This window comes from Gobio gobio (genome assembly GCF_949357685.1).
Source record: "Gobio gobio genome assembly, chromosome: 12".
NCBI lineage: Eukaryota > Metazoa > Chordata > Actinopteri > Cypriniformes > Gobionidae > Gobio > Gobio gobio.
The window spans coordinates 43,134,526-43,150,537 of NC_137105.1; the positions used below are offsets into that span (position 1 = coordinate 43,134,526).

The 16,012-nt window shown below is 42.3% G+C and overlaps 1 protein-coding gene across 1 annotated transcript in view; it reads left to right on the forward strand.

The window, feature by feature from the left end:
• The window catches only part of rtn1b (reticulon 1b), a 57,494-nt gene that overhangs the window by 21,497 nt on the left and 19,985 nt on the right, over nt 1-16,012 (forward strand). The gene's annotated exons all lie outside the window — the stretch shown is intronic.

A 16,012-nucleotide genomic window follows, 5' to 3' on the forward strand; every position in this document is an offset into this window, starting at 1 on the left:
TGTTGACATGACAACTATGATAGCCCTGAACACTGCAGGAGTTCACATGCAGGTGTTCTGCTTGCGTCGCGTGTGAAATGTCTTCATCCCAGGTACAGTGGCATATGTTTCAGCATGTCATATGAATATCATTTCATGGGTTTAATTTTTTTTTAAACGCCAAATGATCGCGATGCTCACGTTTACAAGCCAGTGTCATTATAGTAGCCTAGTCTATTGGTTACCGTTTTTACAGAATCTATATTATACTTCAATTCAATGTTTGAGTAGTAGGTAATAACCATATATCGTCAATATTACAATATCAATCTACCATAGATGAATCTGCAAATTTGAAAAATCGATTTGCATTATAGCTTGAGGCAAGACAAATAAACAAATAATCACAGACATGTTAGGTATCCTAAAATATGATTTTGTACGTCTTATGTACGTATTTACAGGCACCCCTCCTCCTCCTTCAGCTCACACCAACGAGCAAACGCTGGCCCAATGTTGATCCTCGTCCTGCCTTTAATCCGATCACTTTCTCGTTTCCTCTTTTTGCTTTCCTCCGACAAAACCTTTGCTTTCTTATTTTTCTGTGCTGCTTCGGCCATGACTATAACATCCGGCAAACAAACGATAGTTGGGCTCGCACGTCCGAATTTAAGGAAGTGGGGGTGGTGGTGGAAGTGACGTATATGTCGTAAAGCAGTCGAATTTTGTAGTTCTTTTTGTTCTCGGGTTACTACCCGAAACCCGAAGTTTAAAAGTACGATTAAAAACGATACAGACCCCGTCAGGCTATGGCAGACGTGTCATTCAACCTATTGTAAGTCGATGTATCATCACAAGAGTCTTGAAAATATATTATGAAGGTTGAAAAGTTACCTTGTGCTGCTTTAAGACACTACAATTAAATTACTGCCTCAGTGGTCTAACAACGCTCGTCAATGTTAAAATTATACCCAATCAGATCAAAGAAGGCGGGGCTTAATGTTCACCAAAGACCAGTGCAAATTCCAACGCAATGCTTTAGATTTTAAAGGGATAGTTCCCCAAAAGTGAAAATTCTGTCATCATTTACTCACCCTCGAGTTGTTCCAAACCTGTATGAGTTTCTTTGTTCTGCTGAACACAAAAGACGATATTTTGAAGAATGTTTGTAACAAAGCAGATAGAACAACCATTGACTACCATAGTATTTTTTTCCCTACTATGGTAGTCAATGGTTGCTCTATCTGCTTGGTTACAAACATTCTTAAAAATAAACACGTACAGGTTTGGAACAACTCGAGGGTGAGTAAATGATGACAGAATTTTCATTTTTGAGTGAACTATCCCTTTAAACTGTAATACTTAAAAGTGCATAATAAGATGTAAGTAGCTAAACATTTAATATTTGACAAATGTTTCACGATAGTTATGTTCAGCTACCCACAATAATATACAGTGATGCAAACTACTCAACTTTTCTTTAATGGAATTTCACAATTTTTAATTGAAAATTCTATCATTTACATGGTCCATGTGTAACGGAGGCCAGCTAGTAGTTGCTGTGCGAGTGAACTTCACTCCTCTGATCTCAAGAGATGCTCTAGCGACTGACACTAGAGGGATGCAGCCTTAGCCTCCTTGTTAGAGCATCCGATTCTCATTCTGGCGGACCCGGGTTCGAGTCCCACTTGGAGCGGGTGGTTGAAACAGGAGGGGTTACACATGTCATGCATAACGTAACTTAATGTGACGAGACGAGAAACATTTTGCGTTTTTGGCAGATTAGACACAAGAGTGGATGTGTGCATATTTTGAAACAAAATATTATTTGCAAATAGCTTAAATGGACTACTTCACAAGTATTTTGGTCCCCCCAATGTTCAAGACACCGTTACGGCCTTGATTACCGGTGTTGTCACACTTCGATTAACGGTAGGGAAAATTTCCTCACCGCCACATCCCTAATGTGCGGTCACATTTATTGTCGTTCAGCAAATGTTCATGTCATTACAATTCTAATCACATGGATTTGCTGCATTGACCAACACTTGTTTTTACAGTAACTTCTCTGTGATCCGTGCTCCATACATCACTACACTATTGACAATATACAATGGACCTTTTTGTCCACAACATTTTACTAATGTGACTGCACCTTATTAGCACTTATATGACATTTTAAAAAGAAAAATCTTTTAAAATGCATGTAAACGTAAGAATTTGAGTGTTTGGCCTCTTTAAATATAAAACTGCACAAATTACTCTTTAAATTCGAATCATTTTCAATTTATGAGATAGTTCACCAAAAAAAAAAAAAACTTGTTGTCATTTACTCACCCTCATGTCGTTCCAAACCTGTATGACTTTTTCTCTTCTGTGGAGCACAAAAGAAGATATTTTGAAGAATTTCGGTAATAATCATAGGATTTGTCATCACATTTCACCCCACTAGCGACAGCCCTGTATGGACCAAAAAATGCGATTTCTCAAAACATCTTCCAATGAAGAAAGAAAGATATACAGGTTTGGAATGACATGAGGGTGAGTAAATGAAATGAAAATTTATTTTTGGGTGAGTATCACTTTAAGGCCAGAAGTCTGTGATACACTAAAATTAAAATAAAAAACTGACGCACACTTATTGGCCTCACCCTGTTTGGAGGAAACTCCCTTTGGCTTTAACAGCAGGAAAAAACACATTTCAATGCCTCAGTCCCTTGGGAATCAGTCAATCCTGGGCATGCACAGGCCAGCTGACAGTTTACAGCTAATATTTTCCTAACCTCATATACATTAACTGTGGTATTTAACTTGCAGGTTCTCTCAGATATCAGTACGTTTACATGCACTTTAAAGTTTAATTTAAGTCAGACAAACAATACTTTGTGTATTTAAAATGTCATATAATTTATTTAGTCCAACTTAAGTCGTACAAGTCCAACGGACTAACAGACCTAGATAATGTGACTGTAGCTCAGGTTCACTCAGCATCTACCACTATCCACAGCATTGTGCGCATGCACTGAAAGACAGAGGTGTTGGTTTGGATTTAATCCTTCCAATATTCATTGTATATACAGACAGATGAAGCCTGGAACTCAACTACACAAAAACTCTATCTCCATTAAACTGAGCATGTAAATGCAATTAGTGTTGATCTAGCAAGGGAAGCATTTCTGTATTCACATTGGGGGGAAAAGATTGAATAAGGGAGAGATATTATTTCTAAATTTAGGATACAGTTTTTGTGTGACCCTACAGTTCTAATGTGGCATTTCCTGCTCAACTGTTTACTTCACATGTGTCAATTCTGCTTTTTCACTAAGATCTCTCGTCATCCAACAGCATCAGTCCAGAGAAATACAACACGGTGTGATATAATATTTCTAATAATCTCCAGACCTCCAGAAGGTCATGCACATGAAATATTACAAGACAAATTTCTTACACAGTTCCCTGTGTCTGACCTACAATTTTATTGAAAACATTTTCATTCTTTCAGTGTTTGGAACACATCCCAGTAGTGAGGGATCTAAATCATAAAAAATGAAATGGCTTTGTTTACAGTATATAGACTTAATCACTATTTTGCTGTATTTTTCACTTGAAAAAAAAAAACATGTACAAATATAGTTATAGACCTTAAAGGGTTACTTCAGCGATTGAGCATTAAGCTTTGTATCAGTAGAAACCCGGTAGTATATTCAAATTATTGTACTTTCCCCCCCTCATATCCCCCTGAGACGAGAGAATTATGCAGTTTATTTCTGGAAAAAAAAAATTTGGCCAGAGGCTAAAGACTACAGCCACTAGAAGGAGCTATTTCTGCATGTTTTCAACCCGCCCATAGGGGTTGGATCTCACTCACAGAATGTAAATGCGCACGGCCGCTCGGATCGGGCATTAATAACGGAGCGGTGCGGAGCAAAGTGAGTGTTTCAACTTTTCAATGAGTTCCTATGAAAGTTTAGCTTCCATATGCAATCTGAAAACGCGTCAGACTGGACACGAGCTGAGAATGACAGCCGCGCTTACCTCAGCTCTGCTCAGCTCTTACTTCGCTCTCGTGATGAATGAAATCTGACTCCTGCTGCGTCTGTGCCGTGACTTTCGTTCGGCTCACTCACACTTTATTGAAAAGACACGTTCAGTTTTTAATTGTAGTGTTTATTCTCTAACTGAACGAAATTATTTTATTATTATGAAGATCAAAACGACAATGTAGGGAGTGGCCTCGTAGGGCAGCGAAGCAAGTGCATTCTGGGAGTTGTTGTCTTTCATCCACATGAGACAAAAATACATTTTCTGTCTTTCCTCAGTCTAGAAGGCACCAAATTAAAAAATAATTTCAAATTTCTACTACATTAATAACCCAGTTTAAATACACTTTCATCTTCCCAGCACTGAAGTGCCCCTTTAACATAATTATTCGACCATTATAATTATTAAACAAAAAATATATTTTTAAATGATCAATGTTAGTTTTGTCTTAAAATAAGCAGTGGATGAAGATACGTCATTTGTTTTTGTCTGTTGAAGTCATTACGTCATTAATGCTTTGAGCTGGACTGTTGTTTGAAGAGTTCAGAACAAAGCCTCCCCATGTGGTTCAGGTCAGTTTCTGTCTGCTACGTTTTTGACCAGTGAGTGCTGCCGTCTTGTGGTGACATAGCCACACTGCAGTGGGAGGAGAAGGCATTGCACAGATCCTATAGTGAGATAAAAAGACTATCATATGTGTTTCATTTGGGGTTCAGACTTTCATTCTTTTTAGATGGACATTGTTAAATAATATGTATCGCGGTGGATGGCAGACAGCTCTAAATCCTGTCATGCAGTGCTAATGTAATTGGAAATTCAACATAACGCGAATGTTATGTTTTTCTTATAATCAATTCTTATCAATGTTTCATATGATGCTTTTCAGTCAATATATTCCTCTTTATAACACCCTTAATCATGGAGAACTGTTTGTAAAAGCAGACTGATTTTACTGTTGTTGCCTACAGACCATTGTATGTGTGTCTATGGCGGTCTGAAAATTAGGTATGGTGCCACAGCCTGTCTGACCGCACCCCCTTTTCCCCCTCCTCTCTTGTGCTCAATGTCTCACAGAAGCCTCTAGAAAAGAGATGGCTCTTGTAACCGCATGTACACACACTGAGGATGGATATCACTGCTACTTTCTTCCAGCAGAGGGCTCAGTTTACCATGTGCAGTCATTGTCTCTCTGTCGGCCCACAGAGTGGAGACGGCATTATCATTTTTGTTTGTATAAAATATAGATTTTGATCTTTATAATACACTATATTGCCAAAAGTATTGGGACACCCCACTAAATCATTGAATTCAGGTGTTCCAATCAATTCCATGGCCACAGGTGTATAAAATCAAGCATCTAGGCATTCAGACGCTTTTACAAACATTTGTGAAAGAATGGGTCGTTCTCAGGAGAGGCAGCAATTGGGAACAACAGTAACTCCGCCATGAAGTGGTAGGCCAAGTAAAATCACAGAGCGGGGTCAGCGCATGCTGCGGCATGCAGAACTTTCTGCAGAGTCAATAGCTACAGACCTCCAAACTTCATGTGGCCTTCAGATTAGCTCAGGAACAGTGCATAGAGAGCTTTATGGAATGGGTTTCCATGGCCGAGCAGCTCATCCAAGCCTTACATCACCAAGTGCAATGCATTTAAAGCGTGTGGTGTAAAGCATGCCGCCACTGGACTCTAGAGCGGTGGAGACGTGTTGTCAGGAGTGGCCAATCACGCTTCTCTGTCTGGCAATCTGATGGACGAGTCTGGGTTTGGCGGTTGCCAGGAGAACGAAACTTTCCTGACTGCATTGTGCCAAGTGTAAAGTTTGGTGGAGGGGGGTTATGGTGTGGGGTTTTTTTCAGGGGTTGGGCTTGGCCCCTTAGTTCCAGTGAAAGGAACTCTTAATGCATTAGCATACCAAGACATGTTAGACAATTTCATGCTCCCAAATCTGTGGGAACAGTTTGGGGATGGGCCCTTCCTGTTCCTACATGACTGCGCACCAGTGCACAAGGCAAGGTCCATAAAGACATGGATGAGCGAGTTTGGTGTGGTTGAACTTGACTGGCCTTCCCAGAAGAGTTGAAACTGTTATAACTGCAAAGGGTGGGCCAACTCCATATTAAACCCTACGGATTAAGAATGGGGTGTCATTAAATTTCATGTGCATGTAAAGGCAGGCGTCCCAAAACTTTTGGCAATATAGTGTATGAAACTGATGTGTTTTCTGGCCTGTATGTGTACCTTTCAAAAGTTTGGGGTCTGTAAGATTTTTTTTATGTTTTTGAAAGAAGTTTCTTATGCTCACCAAGACTGCATTTATTTAATCAAGAATACAGTAAAACTGTAATATTGTCAAAGATGATTACAATTTTCTATTTTAACATACTTTAAAATGTAATTTATTCCCGTGATGGCAAAGCTGAATTTTTAGCAGCCATTACTTCAATTTTCAGTGTCACATGATCCTTCAGAAATCTTTCTGTCCATTTGAAAACAGTACATCTTTCTTTCAGGATTCTTTGATGTGTTGCATTCCCTGGTTTCCTTTACTGCTGCAGTCTCTTATGATTTTAACCAGGTTTTGCATTCATCACATTTTCCTCATGAAGTTATATCATTAACAGCAGCTGTTCCCCTTACATTCTGTAACAAACATTTTATTTTAACACCGATTTCACTGGAGGGGTCAAGTTACAATTCACTCTGTAAAGGCTTGCAAGGTCATTCCACATTTGAGGTAAACCGATCATTAATCATTACATTTAAAATGGCAAAAATAAGCAGTTATTTATATGTGTGCCTCTAGTTTCTTTTATGCTTCATTCTGTCTCTCAGTTATTTATCTTTTAAATGCCCCTGGCATTTCATGTGTGATGAGTTCACTGGAAGCTGAGGCATATCAGCTAATTTCCTTTGTTTGGACTCTGTTTTTTTGTACAATAATACTCAAAAGGTTAAATGTTAAACCTTTGAGTTAGACGTGTCAAAGATAATGCATAATTCGCAATGATGTGCTGTTCCTTTGCATGATAAATTAATTGTTATCTCTTACCATCCATACATATGGGATCATGGTGGAGGTTCTCTGTGCACTGAAGTGTCTCATTACAGTCTGTCATCCCACCATGACTAGAATCAGAGACCATGATTAAGCGATTTATAGCTAAGACTTTAAGATAAAAAAAACATGGCTCATGGCTAATATTAAATGGTTTATTTAATTTTTTATGTGAAAAATAAGGAGGGTATTTGTTATTTATGACTTTACCAGCCATTTGTCATGGTGGTGGTTGCAGCAAGAGAGTAATTTAGACAGGATCTAATTGCAGCAGACATTAATTCTTCAAACTAAAAACACATGCAGGAGAACAGGAGAAATAAGGAGACTGTAAAATCACTACACACTAAAGCAACACTGGATGCAAGAACGGACAAAGAACAACTCAAACTGAGGGCTATATACAAAGTAACTCAAGGGCAAACAAGGAACAGGTGAATCAAATCAAACGATATAATAAATCGCTCTGACAATCAAATGAGGAGTGGGAACAAAGGACACGCAGAAAAAAAGAAAGTACAAACATGAACCTAACATTACAGGGTGTTACCAGAAGCCTGACCGACTGAGGTGAAGCAGAGCATGGCGGAGTCCAGAGCTCGTAGGCTTGAGGTAAAGCTACGGGATCGAAACACCAGGGCAGAGCTGGGTAATTGAAAGCCCAAGGCGGATACAAGATGCTAAGTGGAGCCAGTGAAGGAGGAGCTGGAGGGATGAGGGGAGCCAGCGGAGATGGGGCCGAAGAACTGGATGGCCTTGGCAGAGGAGGAGGGAGTGGGAGGCTTGGAACTGGCCGTCGAAGGGGACTTGGGGCTGAGCGGGACCTGAGGCTGAGACAGGACTTGAAAGTGGCCTGGGATCAGGGAATCTAGGAGTTCACAGGAGGAGGAACGGACTTCTGGGGTAGGATAATGGTCGGTCCTCTGTTCTATAATAGCCACTTCCACCAACAATCTGTCAGCAATAGATGTGACTTCCAGCTCAAATACTTGGTCAGACTTGGCAGGTTCAGGTTCCTGATCTGCAGTGGGTTCTGGTTCATATTCCCCTACACATAGAGAGCGCAAGTTCTGGCCCCGGAACAAACCCTGGCTCAGGCTTGAGCTCCTGGACAGATACAGGGACCTTCATCACCTAGTTGGACTTGGCTGGCATGTGCTCTGGGCTCTGGGCTCTGGCTTTGGGTCCTTTGGCACTGGCTCGGTTCAGGGGGAATGTTAGGGTTAGTGTTGGCTGGGTTCCAGGTCTCTTTTTAATTTTTTTGGAACACTATTCGTTAAAGAATCTTGAAATAATATTATAGAACAGATAATGCACAACCATTTTCAACATTGATAATAATAAGATGTTTTACTTTACCACCAAATCAACAAATTAGAATGATTTCTGAAGGATCATGTGACACTGAAGACTGGAGTAATGATGCTGAAAATTCCATCACAGGAATAAATTACTTAAAAAATATATTCAAATATAAAAAAAGTTATTTTAAATTGTACTATTTCAAAATATCACTTTGTTTAATATATATATATATATATATACACTCACCTAAAGGATTATTAGGAACACCTGTTCAATTTCTCATTAATACAATTATCTAATCAACCAATCACATGGCAGTTACTTCAATGCATTTAGGGGTGTGGTCCTGGTCAAGACAATCTCCTGAACTCCAAACTGAATGTCAGAATGGGAAAGAAAGGTGATTTAAGCAATTTTGAGCGTGGCATGGTTGTTTGTGCCAGACGGACCGGTCTGAGTATTTCACAATCTGCTCAGTTACTGAGATTTTCACGCACAACCATTTCTAAGGTTTACAAAGAATGGTGTGAAAAGGGAAAAACATCCAGTATGCGGCAGTCCTGTGGGCGAAAATGCCTTGTTGATGCTAGAGGTCAGAGGAGAATGGGCCGACTGATTCAAGCTGATAGAAGAGCAACTTTGACTGAAATAACCACTTGTTACAACCGAGGTATGCAGCAAAGCATTTGTGAAGCCACAACACGCTCAACCTTGAGGGGGATGGGCTACAACAGCAGAAGACCCCACCAGGTACCACTCATCTCCACTACAAATAGGAAAAAGAGGCTACAATTTGCACAAGCTCACCAAAATTGGACAGTTGAAGACTGGAAAAATGTTGCCTGGTCTGATGAGTCTCAATTTCTGTTGAGACATTCAGATGGTAGAGTCAGAATTTGGCGCAAACAGAATGAGAACATGGATCCATCATGCCTTGTTACCACTGTGCAGGCTGGTGGTGGTGGTGTAATGGTGTGGGGGATGTTTTCTTGGCACACTTTAGGGCCCTTAGTGCCAATTGGGCATCGTTTAAATGCCACGGCCTACCTGAGCATTGTTTCTGACCATGTCCATCCCTTTATGACCACCATGCCCATCCTCTGATGGCTATTTCCAGCAGGATAATGCACCATGTCACAAAGCTCGAATAATTTAAAATTGGTTTCTTGAACATGACAATGAGTTCACTGTACTAAAATGGCCCCCACAGTCACCAGATCTCAACCCAATAGAGCATCTTTGGGATGTGGTGGAACGGGAGCTTCGTGCCCTGGATGTGCATCCCACAAATCTCCATCAACTGCAAGATGCTATCCTATCAATATGGGCCAACATTTCTAAAGAATGCTTTCAGCACTTTGTTGAATCAATGCCACATAGAATTAAGGCAGTTCTGAAGGCGAAAGGGGGTCAAACACAGGATTAGTATGGTGTTCCTAATAATCCTTTAGGTGATTATAGACCTTAAAGGGTTACTTCAGCAATTTAGCATTAAGCTTTGTATCAGTAGAAACCCGGTAGTATATTTAAATTATGGTACTTTCCCCCCTCATATCCCCTTGAGACGAGAGAATTATGCATTTTATTTCTGGAAAAAATCCTCAGATGACGCAAATATTGTGTTCCTAATAATCCTTTAGGTGAGTGTATATTACAGCAGCTTTAGTGGGCAAGCCTGGTGATGTTGTAATTTTTTTTTATTAATCTTTACTTTGCATTGTAGGTATATAAAATATAAACCACAAGTCAGCCTTGTTTGGCCAGACCATCCCTGACCAATGGACAGGACTGTCCGCTTGCCTGTGAGCTCATCCTGTTTCCTTTAACCGAGAGCGCTGAGTCATTCTCCGTATCTCATGAGGCTTGTCTCCTTCCTCACACACACAAATACACACACTCACTGTTATAGCAGTCTAGAGTGAAATTCATCAGAGGTGATGCATTGAATACGGAATGAGCCTTTGCTCTGAATGAGCCAAATAAGTGTGCAGCAATGTTTACCACCAGATTTTAACCTTTTCAAGAGGATTAGTTAGGATTAGTCCCCCATCTAAAAGACTGAAGATGAGAAAGAGAGAGGAAAACAAATATTTCAAACACCCCCAACTGTCTGCTGGGTCTTAAAAAAACAGTGACGCAAAAATAACAGTCATTTATTCACCCTTACGTCATTCCAAACCTGTATGATTTTCTTTCTTACGTAAAACATAAAAATAGATGTTTAGCAACGTTCACGCTGCTCCTGAAAGCGAATGGTGACTAGGGACAGTCAAGGTTTTATTTTAATCCGCATTTCTGCCAGAAAGACTCGGGAGAATAAATACTGTGACAATTATCCATTTATTAACAACCCAGCAAGCAATAAAGTATATTGGCATAGGCCCCGTCCGTAGCTCGCAATCTGAGGGTCCGGACTCTGCATATCCTGCCTGAAGACGAAGGCAGAGGCGCAGCCGACCCCCACGTGAGGTATGGAAGGGACCATCCTGGTGGTGGTGGGGTGGATGTAGGGAAGGATTTGACTTGGAGGTGGTGGGGAGGATGGCGGTGAATGGGAGCGTCAGCATCTGCGAACTCAGACATGAGTAAGTACCGATCTTTTATACCCAGGTATTTAGCATGTGATTGGATAGATAAAATTAAAGTGACATGACAATTAAGTCTTCCTGGCAGAACTTACGCTAAAGCTTCCATTTCTGCCAGAAAGACTCGGGAGAATAAATACTGTGACAATTATCCATTTATTAACAACCCAGCAAGCAATAAAGTATATTGGCATAGGCCCCGTCCGTAGCTCGCAATCTGAGGGTCCGGACTCTGCATATCCTGCCTGAAGACGAAGGCAGAGGCGCAGCCGACCCCCAAGAATAAGTGGAAGAATACTTCCACCTGGACGGAGCCTATCCTACCCCCAAAAATGGTGAAAAATAAAAATAGACCCACCGGTCTTGTATCCTGGGATTCCTACAAAGAAGAAGAATAAGAGTTAACATGTTAAGCGTGAACATGGAACGCCAACTGCTGATGGCTAAAGGCCGCTTCATGATTAAACAGAACTTGAATTTATAGTTGTAGATGAGTACTACACGTGAGCAATTCATATCTGCTGCTGCATAAATGTACATTTGGCCATTTTTGTTTTATATAATATATATTTATATATAAAACATGTATAACCACAGAGACAAGGCCGCAGGGCCACGAAGACAAGGCCGCAGGGCCACAAAGACGAGGCCGCAGGGCCACAGAGACGAGGCCGCAGGGCCACACGGCCTATTAGACCACAGAGACGAGGCCGCCGGGCCACACGGTCTGTTAGACCACAGAGACAAGGCCGCAGGGCCACAGAGACAAGGCCGCAGGGCCACAAAGACGAGGCCGCAGGGCCACAGAGACGAGGCCGCCGGGCCACACGGTCTGTTAGACCACAGAGACAAGGCCGTAGGGCCACAGAGACAAGGCCGCAGGGCCGCACGGTCTGCTAGACCACAGAGACAAGGCCGCAGGGCCGCACGGACTGCTAGACCACAGAGACAAGGCCGTAGGGCCGCACGGACTGCTAGACCACAGAGACAAGGCCGCAGGCCGCACGGACTGCTAGACACAGAGACAAGGCCGCAGGGCCGCACGGTCTGCTGGACCACAGAGACAAGGCCGCAGGGCCGCACGGACTGCTGAACCACAGAGACAAGGCCGCAGGGCCACAGAGACAAGGCCGCAGGGCCACAGAGACAAGGCCGCCGGGCCACACGGCCTGTTAGACCACAGAGACAAGGCCGCCGGGCCACACGGCCTGTTAGACCACAGAGACTAGGCCGCCGGGCCACAAGGACAAGGCCGCAGGGCCACAGAGACAAGGCCGCCGGGCCACACGGCCTGATAGACCACAGAGACAAGGCCGCCGGGCCACACGGCCTGATAGACCACAGAGACAAGGCCGCCGGGCCACACGGTCTGGTAGACCACAGAGACAAGGCCGCAGGGCCGCGCGGTCTGCTAGACCACAGAGACAAGGCCGCAGGGCCGCGCGGTCTGTTAGACCACAGAGACAAGGCCGCAGGGCCACAGAGACAAGGCCGCCGGGCCACAGAGACAAGGCCGCCGGGCCACACGGCCTGCTAGACCACAGAGACAAGGCCGCCGGGCCACACGGCCTGATAGACCACAGAGACAAGGCCGCCGGGCCACACGGTCTGGTAGACCACAGAGACAAGGCCGCAGGGCCACAAGGACAAGGCCGCAGGGCCACAAGGACAAGGCCGCAGGGCCGCGCGGTCTGCTAGACCACAGAAACAAGGCCGCAGGGCCGCGCGGTCTGTTAGACCACAGAGACAAGGCCGCAGGGCCACAGAGACAAGGCCGCCGGGCCACACGGCCTGATAGACCACAGAGACAAGGCCGCAGGGCCACACGGTCTGCTAGACCACAGAGACAAGGCCGCAGGGCCACACGAAAAAAGGTAAATAAAATAGACCCACCGGTCTTGTGTCCTGGAGTTCCTACAAAGAAGAAGAATAAGAGTTAACATGTTAAGCGTGAACATGGAACGCCGCCTGCTGATGGCTAAAGGCCACTTCATGATTAAACAGAACTTGAAGTTATAATTTGTAGAGGAGTACTACACATGAGCAATTCATATCTGTTGCTGCATAAATGTAACAGGTTTTTATATATATATATTTCTATTTTTTTTTTTTTTTTTTTTTTTTTTTTTTTTTTTTTTCTTTCCAGAGACAAGGCCGCAGGGCCACACAGTCTGCTAGACCACAGAGACAAGGCCGCAGGGCCACACGCCATCTTTGATATAGTAGAAAGACCATGCTATCATAACGTACCGAGCCGAATTGGCCGGAACACCACCACCAGTAGTTGCATAGGGATTTACCAGAACCATTACTGGAGAGCTTGCTGAGCTTCAAGGATGATTTTAGAATCTGTCTTATATAAGACTTGAATGCAGAAGAACATCATCTTCACGGTAGCTTAAATGCTGGCCTAGAATTTCCGCTGTCGTAGCTGTAGAAAGTCTGATATGAAGAGAAGGAGGTAAACTGCAGCTTTTAAGTCAGTATAAAAGTGGGTCTGAACCAGGCCTTAGAGAGAGGTGCTCCATTAGATAAAATAGGGGGGAGTGGTCAGAAGTCTTAGGATGAACGTGAAGATATTTAACCTTAGAAGTGAAGGGACAGTAATTATTCTTCATCTTAGAAATTGTTCATGTGATACCAGAACCTTTAAAGTCATTCTAGAATGCTTAAGTAAAAGAGTAAAGAAATTGGGTGAGAAGTGACGATCAGAACAGGAAAGACCGAGAGTAGAATCAAACTGATTAGTTTCTAAAGTGATTTTCCCTGGACACATGAAGCCGAAAGGCTTATAAAACATGGCTTCTATCGGAATATCGGTGTAAGTGGAAGATCAACCTTAAAAGCTTTGAACGTACCTGATGTTTGTTAAGACAAGTAGGTAATCCTAGTTTTACCTTTGGAATTATGGGAGAGTTTAATGAACATGCCTGATGGTTTAAGCATTGCTGAAGAAACCATCTTGACCATCATGGAATCCTGCATTCAAATGCTTCTTGATAGGAGAGACCTTAGTAGAGGATGCCAACTCTGCGCGTTGAGCTATGTTCGTAGCAACACCAATCTGAAAGAATGGCCCATGCACAGGCGAGTTAGAGATCACACATCTTTCCATCTGCAGTTAGGAGGATTCTAAACCCCTGGGCGTAGCTCCCGCTCACATCTTGATAGAACACCATCTAACCGTCAACCTGCTGAGAGAACACCCAAAAGAAAATAAACCAGAACAGCATGACAAATACATAACATGCGCATGTGATTGAGAACACCGGACGATGCCCTTGCAAAAGGAAAAATTATGTTTTATATGTTTAAGCTTTACTAGCTAATAAAACCATAACTAGCTATATAGGAACCGACACCGCTACCGAACCTATGGAAGAGATCGAAGCGAAATCTTCATTTGATACCTAAGCCAGGATAATACTGTGTGATTTTAGCCACGTTTGGCAGTATGAGACAATATCGCAATCCTAAAAATTCCTAGAATAAAATCTGATGTCTTTAATAATTAGTTTGACATGTTCCCCAACGCCATGATAATTTAGTGAATTAGTTGATGTAAAACTCCAGACACGTCTTCGTGCGTCTGATTAACATACAGCCTGCTGTAAATGCACTGAGATCCCCCAGGGTGGCATCAGGATCGCAGTCTGAAAAGCAACAAATCACAATGTCTATAAGCGCACCGTGTGTGCCAGCTTTAGTGAAGAGAAACTTACTGCGAGAGAACTCGCTGTTTGCGGCGCAGCCAGAAATCAATACGCATATGCAGACTGTGCAACAGTCAATGCTATATTTACTCCCCTGTATATTGTTTTAGTCACGATAGAATTCAGTGTGAGTGTAACTGATCACAGGCATGTCTTTTCTGTAGCTCAAACAGTAGAGCATGGCACCAGCAACGCCGAGCCGCGGGCCCGATTCCCAGGAAAAGCAAGACCCGAAAACGCCAAATGTGCACCCTGAATGCAACTCAAGGTGCCCGGACAAAAGCGTCCGCCAAATGCATAAATGTAATGTCCGTTGGGCACTCGAATACAATGCCCAATTGGAGGCGCTACACAAAACACACAATCAGGATTGAATGGTTCAGAGCTTATTCTAACCGCTAATTCTGCCTTCCAGTGCATACGTTTGACCAACGAATAGTAGAACATCCAATAGATCATGATTCGGTGTAGTCAGATTGACCACAGCAGTTTCCACTGAGTTTATCTGAACTGAAGCATCTGGCAGTTTCATGCGTTTATAAAGGAGTGCACTCTGCTCACTATTTTCATAAAAGATTTGAATAATTGTATTCCCGTGCTGCCATTTAGATGCAATCTTATGTTAACAGGTCGGATTGAGTAAGGAATTAAATTAGTACTGCTATCGAATATCAAGTCAACCTTGTTTTGTATGCAAACCTTACCCAACATATGATGCTGAGAGTACAAGCGAGATACACATATGTTTTATTCATGAATGTAGCCATGGCGTCCTAGCACGGAAGACCAAGGGAGACATAACACCAAATTCTAAGTTTCTAGAAATATAAGGGTGATTCTTCAATTGGGGGCTATTTTGCCATCTTACATTTTGATGAATGAAATTTGGTTGAATTTTGTTAAAATTATGTCAAGACAATGTTTACATGCTTGATGTAAAGATATAAAAATGGCCACGACTGAGCTTAAATGTAATTTGAGTATTTTATATCCATTTGCCAACTGGCACTGCAAAACGTCATTACCATCACAACATCAAAAAGTATCATAATGCAAAGAATGTATCAAGGAGATAATTTAAACTCATTTATCTTGCAAACATTGTTAACCTTCAACAATACGTATAAAAAACGAAATGTTTCCATTCAGCGAATTACATATATTTTCTTGTTCTCACCATCAAAATGTGTTTTTCTGTGTTCATCAAAGCACACTTTTGTTTAATTTCTAGAAAATTAATTTGAGATGTTTTTTCTTTGAATAGGTGGATGAGTATTTCATTAGGCTTTCCATGTAGCACCTGAAGATTGAACATAAAACAGCACCTTTATAT